The sequence below is a fragment of the Pelodiscus sinensis genome, chromosome 10 (genome assembly GCF_052426305.1).
Source record: "Pelodiscus sinensis isolate ZL-2025 chromosome 10, ASM5242630v1, whole genome shotgun sequence".
Taxonomy (NCBI): Eukaryota; Metazoa; Chordata; order Testudines; family Trionychidae; genus Pelodiscus; species Pelodiscus sinensis.
The window spans coordinates 56,855,567-56,867,285 of record NC_143061.1 but is presented as its reverse complement, the minus strand read 5'-3'; positions in this window follow the sequence as shown (position 1 = coordinate 56,867,285).

Here is an 11,719-nt window from a genome sequence, read left to right as displayed (position 1 = left end):
GCAGCCTGCACAGGGAGCAGCATGGGCCAGGATGGTGCACTGGGCTAGGATGCAGACCTGGGCCTTCTTTTCCCTTCTTGCCCTGCTGCCCTGAAGAGCTTGTCTCTCCCTCCGCTACAGTGTCTAGCGCAATGGGCCTTCTAGGCCCCACTGAGACCCCTTGGGCTGAGCCTGTCCCTCGCCCTCCTTTACTTCCTCTCCTCCAGCAGCATCACTCACCCCAGACGTGCCACCTGCATCTCCCCCGCCAAAATCTCTGCCCTAGTCTCCAGCCCATCCTGCAAGCGCTGGCACCACCCACCCGCCTGCACCATTTCAGCATCTCCTGCCACCCCACCCCACCGCTCCCCTCGCCGCAGGGTCAGCCCTCAGCCACTCTGCCTGGGAGAAACGCGCCAGCGAGCCAGGAGCAGGCATGGCACTGTTTGACCCCAGGCCTGCTCGGGCTGGTCAAGAGGCAAATCTCTGGGCACTAAAGCGCATTTGTCCTGCTCGCTAGCGCCTGTCAGAGGGAGCCAGCTGAATCCAGGGGCAGCCAGGGGCCAGACTTAGACCCACTGGCCGCAGAGGGCTATCTGCACGAGTAAGGACCGTTCCAAGTGCTGCCCCAGCCAACCACAAGCAGGGACTCCAGGCCACTGAAGCACGGCAGGTAGCCAGTGGAGCTCCCCCAGCCCAGCCTGTGGGGTGAGAGCAGGCGAGAGCCCGTTTTGCTCTGCAATCAACGGGAGGCTGGAGTCTGCGGGGTCTGGGCCTCAGGGCCCAACCTGCCTTTGCATGGGGCGGCTAAAAGCAGCCCAGCTTCTCTGTGGAAGCCGAGACCCTCTCGTCTGGGAATCACAAGGGCACCGGCCCAGCGCACCCCTAGGCCGGCTCAATGCCCCTGCAGAGCAGAGCCGCACGCCCACCGGCCCGCAGACAGCGACCCCTGCTGGCAGCTAGCCAGGCACTGCCGCGGGGCGGGACTAGCCTCAGCATCTGCCCCGACTTGCGCATAAATCGCGCCTGGAGCCTGAACATGCTGGCTGGGTCCCTGCCCCTTGGGCACCATCTTGGGCTGCACGTGGGGTCCCCCCTTGCTGAGCTGCCTCTTCTGTTGGCAACAGCTCACGGCTGCCAGGCTCCAGCGTCTGGGCTCCGAGGCTCCCTGGTGGCTTCCCAGCAAGGAGCTGCTGCACCCGACTGCTCCCCTGAGTCACCCAGACTGAGCTGAGCTGCTCCCCTTTCACTCTCCCTCCACAGGGAACAGGCCCAGCAGCGACAAGGGGGCCTGGCCCCTGGGCCCAGAGCCGCTCGTTAACCCTCGTCTCACCAGTGTGGGCCAGCGTACCCCGTCATACCCGGCAGTGACAAGGGGGCCTGGCCCCTGGGCCCAGAGCCGCTCGTTAACCCTCGCCTCACCAGTGTGGGCCAGCGTACCCCATCATACCCGGCAGCGACAAGGGGGCCTGGCCCCTGGGCCCAGAGCCGCTCGTTAACCCTCGTCTCACCAGTGTGGGCCAGCGTACCCCGTCATACCCGGCAGTGACAAGGGGGCCTGGCCCCTGGGCCCAGAGCCGCTCGTTAACCCTCGTCTCACCAGTGTGGGCCAGCGTACCCCGTCATACCCGGCAGTGACAAGGGGGCCTGGCCCCTGGGCCCAGAGCCGCTCGTTAACCCTCGTCTCACCAGTGTGGGCCAGCGTACCCCGTCATACCCGGCAGTGACAAGGGGGCCTGGCCCCTGGGCCCAGAGCCGCTCGTTAACCCTCGCCTCACCAGTGTGGGCCAGCGTACCCCGTCATACCCGGCAGTGACAAGGGGGCCTGGCCCCTGGGCCCAGAGCCGCTCGTTAACCCTCGTCTCACCAGTGTGGGCCAGCGTACCCCGTCATACCCGGCAGTGACAAGGGGGCCTGGCCCCTGGGCCCAGAGCAGCTCGTTAACCCTCGTCTCACCAGTGTGGGCCAGCGTACCCCATCATACCCGGCAGTGACAAGGGGGCCTGGCCCCTGGCCCAGAGCCGCTCGTTAACCCTCGCCTCACCAGTGTGGGCCAGCGTACCCCATCATACCCGGCAGCGACAAGGGGGCCTGGCCCCTGGGCCCAGAGCCGCTCGTTAACCCTCGCCTCACCAGTGTGGGCCAGCGTACCCCGTCATACCCGGCAGTGACAAGGGGGCCTGGCCCCTGGGCCCAGAGCTGCTCGTTAACCCTCGTCTCACCAGTGTGGGCCAGCGTACCCCGTCATACCCGGCAGTGACAAGGGGGCCTGGCCCCTGGGCCCAGAGCTGCTCGTTAACCCTCGCCTCACCAGTGTGGGCCAGCGTACCCCGTCATACCCGGCAGTGACAAGGGGGCCTGGCCCCTGGGCCCAGAGCCGCTCGTTAACCCTCGCCTCACCAGTGTGGGCCAGCGTACCCCATCATACCCGGCAGTGACAAGGGGGCCTGGCCCCTGGGCCCAGAGCCGCTCGTTAACCCTCGCCTCACCAGTGTGGGCCAGCGTACCCCGTCATACCCGGCAGCGACAAGGGGGCCTGGCCCCTTAGCCCAGAGCCGCTCGTTAACCCTCGTCTCCCCAGTGTGGGCCAGCGTACCCCGTCATACCCGGCAGTGACAAGGGGGCCTGGCCCCTGGGCCCAGAGCCGCTCGTTAACCCTCGCCTCACCAGTGTGGGCCAGCGTACCCCGTCATACCCGGCAGTGACAAGGGGGCCTGGCCCCTGGGCCCAGAGCCGCTCGTTAACCCTCGTCTCACCAGTGTGGGCCAGCGTACCCCATCATACCCGGCAGTGACAAGGGGGCCTGGCCCCTGGCCCAGAGCCGCTCGTTAACCCTCGCCTCACCAGTGTGGGCCAGCGTACCCCGTCATACCCGGCAGTGACAAGGGGGCCTGGCCCCTGGGCCCAGAGCCGCTCATTAACCCTCGTCTCACCAGTGTGGGCCAGCGTACCCCGTCATACCCGGCAGTGACAAGGGGGCCTGGCCCCTGGCCCAGAGCCGCTCGTTAACCCTCGTCTCACCAGTGTGGGCCAGCGTACCCCGTCATACCCGGCAGTGACAAGGGGGCCTGGCCCCTGGCCCAGAGCCGCTCGTTAACCCTCGCCTCACCAGTGTGGGCCAGCGTACCCCGTCATACCCGGCAGTGACAAGGGGGCCTGGCCCCTGGCCCAGAGCCGCTCGTTAACCCTCGCCTCCCCAGTGTGGGCCAGCGTACCCCGTCATACCCGGCAGCGACAAGGGGGCCTGGCCTCTGGGCCCAGAGCCGCTCGTTAACCCTCGCCTCACCAGTGTGGGCCAGCGTACCCCGTCATACCCGGCAGTGACAAGGGGGCCTGGCCCCTGGGCCCAGAGCCGCTCGTTAACCCTCGCCTCACCAGTGTGGGCCAGCGTACCCCGTCATACCCGGCAGTGACAAGGGGGCCTGGCCCCTTGGGCCCAGAGCCGCTCGTTAACCCTCGCCTCACCAGTGTGGGCCAGCGTACCCCATCATACCCGGCAGTGACAAGGGGGCCTGGCCCCTTAGCCCAGAGCCGCTCGTTAACCCTCGTCTCACCAGTGTGGGCCAGCGTACCCCATCATACCCGGCAGTGACAAGGGGGCCTGGCCCCTGGCCCAGAGCCGCTCGTTAACCCTCGTCTCACCAGTGTGGGCCAGCGTACCCCATCATACCCGGCAGCGACAAGGGGGCCTGGCCTCTGGGCCCAGAGCAGCTCGTTAACCCTCGCCTCACCAGTGTGGGCCAGCGTACCCCGTCATACCCGGCAGTGACAAGGGGGCCTGGCCCCTGGGCCCAGAGCCGCTCGTTAACCCTCGTCTCACCAGTGTGGGCCAGCGTACCCCGTCATACCCGGCAGTGACAAGGGGGCCTGGCCCCTGGGCCCAGAGCCGCTCGTTAACCCTCGTCTCACCAGTGTGGGCCAGCGTACCCCGTCATACCCGGCAGTGACAAGGGGGCCTGGCCCCTGGGCCCAGAGCCGCTCGTTAACCCTCGTCTCACCAGTGTGGGCCAGCGTACCCCGTCATACCCGGCAGTGACAAGGGGGCCTGGCCCCTGGGCCCAGAGCCGCTCATTAACCCTCGCCTCACCAGTGTGGGCCAGCGTACCCCGTCATACCCGGCAGTGACAAGGGGGCCTGGCCCCTGGGCCCAGAGCCGCTCGTTAACCCTCGCCTCACCAGTGTGGGCCAGCGTACCCCGTCATACCCGGCAGTGACAAGGGGGCCTGGCCCCTGGGCCCAGAGCCGCTCGTTAACCCTCGTCTCACCAGTGTGGGCCAGCGTACCCCATCATACCCGGCAGTGACAAGGGGGCCTGGCCCCTGGGCCCAGAGCCGCTCGTTAACCCTCGTCTCACCAGTGTGGGCCAGCGTACCCCGTCATACCCGGCAGTGACAAGGGGGCCTGGCCCCTGGGCCCAGAGCCGCTCGTTAACCCTCGCCTCACCAGTGTGGGCCAGCGTACCCCATCATACCCGGCAGTGACAAGGGGGCCTGGCCCCTGGGCCCAGAGCCGCTCGTTAACCCTCGTCTCACCAGTGTGGGCCAGCGTACCCCGTCATACCCGGCAGTGACAAGGGGGCCTGGCCCCTGGGCCCAGAGCCGCTCGTTAACCCTCGTCTCACCAGTGTGGGCCAGCGTACCCCATCATACCTGGCAGTGACAAGGGGGCCTGGCCTCTGGGCCCAGAGCCGCTCGTTAACCCTCGTCTCACCAGTGTGGGCCAGCGTACCCCATCATACCCGGCAGTGACAAGGGGGCCTGGCCCCTGGGCCCAGAGCCGCTCGTTAACCCTCGTCTCACCAGTGTGGGCCAGCGTACCCCGTCATACCCGGCAGTGACAAGGGGGCCTGGCCCCTGGGCCCAGAGCCGCTCGTTAACCCTCGCCTCACCAGTGTGGGCCAGCGTACCCCATCATACCCGGCAGTGACAAGGGGGCCTGGCCCCTTAGCCCAGAGCCGCTCGTTAACCCTCGTCTCACCAGTGTGGGCCAGCGTACCCCGTCATACCCGGCAGTGACAAGGGGGCCTGGCCCCTTAGCCCAGAGCCGCTCGTTAACCCTCGTCTCACCAGTGTGGGCCAGCGTACCCCGTCATACCCGGCAGCGACAAGGGGGCCTGGCCCCTTAGCCCAGAGCCGCTCGTTAACCCTCGCCTCACCAGTGTGGGCCAGCGTACCCCGTCATACCCGGCAGTGACAAGGGGGCCTGGCCCCTTAGCCCAGAGCCGCTCGTTAACCCTCGTCTCACCAGTGTGGGCCAGCGTACCCCATCATACCCGGCAGTGACAAGGGGCCTGGCCCCTGGCCCAGAGCCGCTCGTTAACCCTCGCCTCACCAGTGTGGGCCAGCGTACCCCGTCATACCCGGCAGTGACAAGGGGGCCTGGCCCCTGGGCCCAGAGCCGCTCGTTAACCCTCGTCTCACCAGTGTGGGCCAGCGTACCCCGTCATACCCGGCAGTGACAAGGGGGCCTGGCCCCTTGGGCCCAGAGCAGCTCGTTAACCCTCGTCTCACCAGTGTGGGCCAGCGTACCCCGTCATACCCGGCAGTGACAAGGGGGCCTGGCCCCTGGGCCCAGAGCCGCTCGTTAACCCTCGCCTCACCAGTGTGGGCCAGCGTACCCCGTCATACCCGGCAGTGACAAGGGGGCCTGGCCCCTGGGCCCAGAGCCGCTCGTTAACCCTCGCCTCACCAGTGTGGGCCAGCGTACCCCATCATACCCGGCAGTGACAAGGGGGCCTGGCCCCTGGGCCCAGAGCCGCTCGTTAACCCTCGTCTCCCCAGTGTGGGCCAGCGTACCCCATCATACCCGGCAGTGACAAGGGGGCCTGGCCCCTGGGCCCAGAGCCGCTCGTTAACCCTCGCCTCACCAGTGTGGGCCAGCGTACCCCGTCATACCCGGCAGTGACAAGGGGGCCTGGCCCCTGGCCCAGAGCCGCTCGTTAACCCTCGTCTCACCAGTGTGGGCCAGCGTACCCCATCATACCCGGCAGTGACAAGGGGGCCTGGCCCCTGGGCCCAGAGCCGCTCGTTAACCCTCGCCTCACCAGTGTGGGCCAGCGTACCCCGTCATACCCGGCAGCGACAAGGGGGCCTGGCCCCTGGCCCAGAGCCGCTCGTTAACCCTCGTCTCACCAGTGTGGGCCAGCGTACCCCATCATACCCGGCAGTGACAAGGGGGCCTGGCCCCTGGGCCCAGAGCCGCTCGTTAACCCTCGTCTCACCAGTGTGGGCCAGCGTACCCCGTCATACCCGGCAGTGACAAGGGGGCCTGGCCTCTGGGCCCAGAGCCGCTCGTTAACCCTCGCCTCACCAGTGTGGGCCAGCGTACCCCATCATACCCGGCAGTGACAAGGGGGCCTGGCCTCTGGGCCCAGAGCCGCTCGTTAACCCTCGTCTCACCAGTGTGGGCCAGCGTACCCCATCATACCCGGCAGTGACAAGGGGGCCTGGCCCCTGGGCCCAGAGCCGCTCGTTAACCCTCGCCTCACCAGTGTGGGCCAGCGTACCCCATCATACCCGGCAGTGACAAGGGGGCCTGGCTCCTTGGGCCCAGAGCCGCTCGTTAACCCTCGCCTCACCAGTGTGGGCCAGCGTACCCCGTCATACCCGGCAGTGACAAGGGGGCCTGGCCCCTGGGCCCAGAGCCGCTCGTTAACCCTCGCCTCACCAGTGTGGGCCAGCGTACCCCGTCATACCCGGCAGCGACAAGGGGGCCTGGCCCCTGGGCCCAGAGCCGCTCGTTAACCCTCGTCTCACCAGTGTGGGCCAGCGTACCCCATCATACCCGGCAGTGACAAGGGGGCCTGGCCCCTGGGCCCAGAGCCGCTCGTTAACCCTCGTCTCACCAGTGTGGGCCAGCGTACCCCGTCATACCCGGCAGTGACAAGGGGGCCTGGCCCCTGGGCCCAGAGCCGCTCGTTAACCCTCGCCTCACCAGTGTGGGCCAGCGTACCCCGTCATACCCGGCAGTGACAAGGGGGCCTGGCCCCTTAGCCCAGAGCCGCTCGTTAACCCTCGTCTCACCAGTGTGGGCCAGCGTACCCCATCATACCCGGCAGTGACAAGGGGGCCTGGCTCCTTGGGCCCAGAGCCGCTCGTTAACCCTCGTCTCACCAGTGTGGGCCAGCGTACCCCGTCATACCCGGCAGTGACAAGGGGGCCTGGCCCCTGGGCCCAGAGCCGCTCGTTAACCCTCGCCTCACCAGTGTGGGCCAGCGTACCCCATCATACCCGGCAGTGACAAGGGGGCCTGGCTCCTTGGGCCCAGAGCCGCTCGTTAACCCTCGTCTCACCAGTGTGGGCCAGCGTACCCCGTCATACCCGGCAGTGACAAGGGGGCCTGGCCCCTGGGCCCAGAGCCGCTCGTTAACCCTCGCCTCACCAGTGTGGGCCAGCGTACCCCATCATACCCGGCAGTGACAAGGGGGCCTGGCCCCTTAGCCCAGAGCCGCTCGTTAACCCTCGCCTCACCAGTGTGGGCCAGCGTACCCCATCATACCCGGCAGCGACAAGGGGGCCTGGCCCCTGGGCCCAGAGCCGCTCGTTAACCCTCGCCTCACCAGTGTGGGCCAGCGTACCCCATCATACCCGGCAGTGACAAGGGGGCCTGGCCCCTGGCCCAGAGCCGCTCGTTAACCCTCGCCTCACCAGTGTGGGCCAGCGTACCCCATCATACCCGGCAGTGACAAGGGGGCATGGCCCCTGGGCTCAGAGCCGCTCATTAACCCTCGCCTCACCAGTGTGGGCCAGCGTACCCCGTCATACCCGGCAGTGACAAGGGGGCCTGGCCCCTGGCCCAGAGCCGCTCGTTAACCCTCGTCTCACCAGTGTGGGCCAGCGTACCCCGTCATACCCGGCAGTGACAAGGGGGCCTGGCCCCTGGGCCCAGAGCCGCTCGTTAACCCTCGTCTCCCCAGTGTGGGCCAGCGTACCCCGTCATACCCGGCAGTGACAAGGGGGCCTGGCCCCTTAGCCCAGAGCCGCTCGTTAACCCTCGCCTCCCCAGTGTGGGCCAGCGTACCCCGTCATACCCGGCAGTGACAAGGGGGCCTGGCCCCTGGGCCCAGAGCCGCTCGTTAACCCTCGTCTCACCAGTGTGGGCCAGCGTACCCCGTCATACCCGGCAGTGACAAGGGGGCCTGGCCCCTGGGCCCAGAGCCGCTCGTTAACCCTCGTCTCACCAGTGTGGGCCAGCGTACCCCGTCATACCCGGCAGTGACAAGGGGGCCTGGCCCCTGGGCCAGAGCCGCTCGTTAACCCTCGCCTCACCAGTGTGGGCCAGCGTACCCCGTCATACCCGGCAGTGACAAGGGGGCCTGGCCTCTGGGCCCAGAGCCGCTCGTTAACCCTCGTCTCACCAGTGTGGGCCAGCGTACCCCGTCATACCCGGCAGTGACAAGGGGGCCTGGCCCCTGGGCCCAGAGCCGCTCATTAACCCTCGCCTCACCAGTGTGGGCCAGCGTACCCCATCATACCCGGCAGTGACAAGGGGGCCTGGCTCCTTGGGCCCAGAGCCGCTCGTTAACCCTCGTCTCACCAGTGTGGGCCAGCGTACCCCGTCATACCCGGCAGTGACAAGGGGGCCTGGCCCCTGGGCCCAGAGCCGCTCGTTAACCCTCGTCTCACCAGTGTGGGCCAGCGTACCCCGTCATACCCGGCAGTGACAAGGGGGCCTGGCCCCTGGGCCCAGAGCCGCTCGTTAACCCTCGTCTCACCAGTGTGGGCCAGCGTACCCCATCATACCCGGCAGCGCCTCGGCGCTGGGTCTGTAACTATCGAAGGGCTGTAACAGGAGGCCTCTCCCTACCTGCTCCTGTCACATAGGCAGCTCAAGGGGCTTCTTTTCCAGCCCCAGTGGAAGAGCAGTGGACCCTGTGCTGAGCCCCCCAGTCAGACCTCGGGAAGTGCCTCCGTGTGATCCGCTGCTTCTCTGCGAAGCCAGCTCCTCTCGCTCGCCCTGGCTCAGACTGCGAGCTCCTTGGGGCCAGCCTGGCTTTTGGTTCTGTTTGTCCAGAAACATCCACTCTGCTGAGCTGGTGACACTTGGCGTGGGGAGGCAGCGTGCCGGGCAGGGCTCCGCTCAGAAAGGGGCGCCCGCAGCCGTTGCAATGGAGTGAGCTTAGACTCACGCCATGGTCCTCACTGGCGTGGAACATGCCATCAATGGAAGAAAGGAGACGGGAGGGGCTGTCACCGGGGCTGCAGACCGGGAGCCGTGGGAACCGCTGCACCCCGCTACACACCCCGCTGGGCTGGCCAGCCGCACCGGGCCCTGCTATCACCCCGCACGACAGCAGGTGGCGCCACACACCACCTCAGCTACCTTAGTGCAGGGCTACTCAACTTGGGCCACAAAGATACTCAGCACACGCCAGGGCCACAACTTAAGTGTGGTTGCATATACATGCAAATATATATGCAAATATATGCAAATAGATTCTCTCACTCTGATGGGCATAAATACAAAGCACTTCCCACAATGCCCCTGCACTCCCGGCACCTCCTCCCTGGGAGCTAGAAACACCAACACCCTGTCCCTGCCTGTTCCAGCCAGCCCATCTGCTTGCATCTTTCAATGGTCACCCACCCGGGAGACGCCTCACTGCCCAGCGGAGGCCGTGTTCAGAGTCCCACCCGTAGGCCACGTGCTGAGCCACGTGTCAACCCAAACCGCCCCACGAGCCACGTGTTGAGTAGCCCTGCCTCAGTGCTTTCCCTCAGGGACACGCAGCCAGTGCCCCAGCTCCCTGCCTTGCACCCCTCTGTGGGGCTGTAGAGTCAGGATTAGACCATCTTGCTCTGCACGGGGGTCTGTGCAGTATAAACCCAGCGCTGTAGTTCGCCTTCCCTGGACGCGGGAAGGAGATGCAACAAGGCTGTGTTAACCACGCTGAGATTTCCCCAGACACGGCACTTGAAGGCGCCCTGGGCTTGATAAAGCAAAACCACGTTGATTGACTGCAAGAGAGATTGGACGTGATTCTAAGGGACAGCAAACAGAGAAAGCAAATAGACGACCGGCCTAGTAACCCTAACATGCCCGATAGGTTGGCTATGAAGTGGCAGTCCAGCTCTGTCCCGCAGGTGTTTCCAGGAGTGTCCTTGCATGGAGAGTGAGGCCACTCCATGCTGTCACACCCACCTTGGATAGCTTTACGCTCTGATGGGAAGAAACCCCTTGTTCCAGACTCAGTTCCCAGCCTGGCTTGTGGAAAAATACAGGCATCCAAATGGAGTTGAGTGTCGCGTGCCTTTGCATGCCCTGCTGAGCACTTACTTACAGGCTGGCTGGAACACTCTCAGGAAGGCTAAACTCTTCAAAGCTTATTGCCGTGTCCGATGGGCCAGCAGCGCTGGGCAAGCTGCGCCTAAGGGCCACAGGCAGCCCAGCTACACGTGGCCTACAAGACATTTTGTTTCCTGTGCCCACTCGCAGGTTCCACATTCTGCTGGTTTCCACCCCTGCTGTATTTTCCACACTGGTGTTACTAAAGTGACACACACAGCGCGAATACCGGCAGTGCGGCGACATGACTGCACACGCCTCTGACCATGCGCTCCCGCCGCAGCTAAGCAACGTGCTGCTAGAGTTCAATGGCAGCCCTGCAAATTCCAGGTGCACAAGCACAGTTAGCAAGAGCACTGGTGTTGGCCAGAGTGGCCACCAGGGCAAGCTGGGGAGGGCTAGCCTCCCACTAGTTCCAATTAAGGGGCTACACACCCCTTAATTCCAACTAGTAAATTCAAACTAGGCTTAGTCCTTGTAGAATGAGGTTTTCCTAGTTCGAACTAAGCGCTCCGCTAGTGTGAATTAAGTTCGAACTAACGAAGCGCTAGTGTAGCGCCTATTAAAGTTAGTTCGAACTAACGTCCGTTAGTCTGAACTAACTTTGTAGTGTAGACATACCCAGAGGGACTAAACAAATGCCTGACCCCTGCAGCCCACTGATCCATGATCCCCAGCCCAAAACCTACTCCTCTGTGGACCCCCCGCATGGCGCTCAGCACTCCCCCTCTCCTAGCCCCTCCCTTCTCCATGTGCCCCCCCGTTCCACTCCTCTGCAGACCCCACGCATGGCGCTCAGCACTCCCCCTCTCCTCTCCTAGCCCCTCCCTTCTCCATGTGCCCCCCCCCGTTCCACTCCTCTGCGGACCCCCCGCATGGCGCTCAGCACTCCCCCTCTCCTGGCCCCTCCCTTCTCCATGTGCCCCCCCCGTTCCACTCCTCTGCGGACCCCCCGCATGGCACTCAGCGCTCCCCCTCTCCTAGCCCCTCCCTTCTCCATGTGCCCCCCCCGTTCCACTCCTCTGCGGACCCCCCGCATGGAGCTCAGCACTCCCCCTCTCCTAGCCCCTCCCTTCTCCATGTGCCCCCCCGTTCCACTCCTCTGCGGACCCCCCGCATGGCACTAAGCGCTCCCACTCTCCTGGCCCCTCCCTTCTCCATGTGCCCCCCCCGTTCCACTCCTCCGCTGACCCCCCCTGCATGGCACTCAGCGCTCCCCCTCTCCTGGCCCCTCCCTTCTCCATGTGCCCCCCCCGTTCCACTCCTCTGCGGACCCCCCGCATGGCACTCAGCACTCCCCCTCTCCTAGCCCCTCCCTTCTCCATGTGCCCCCCCCGTTCCACTCCTCTGCGGACCCCCCGCATGGCACTCAGCGCTCCCCCTCTCCTAGCCCCTCCCTTCTCCATGTGCCCCCCCGTTCCACTCCTCTGCGGACCCCCGCATGGCACTCAGCGCT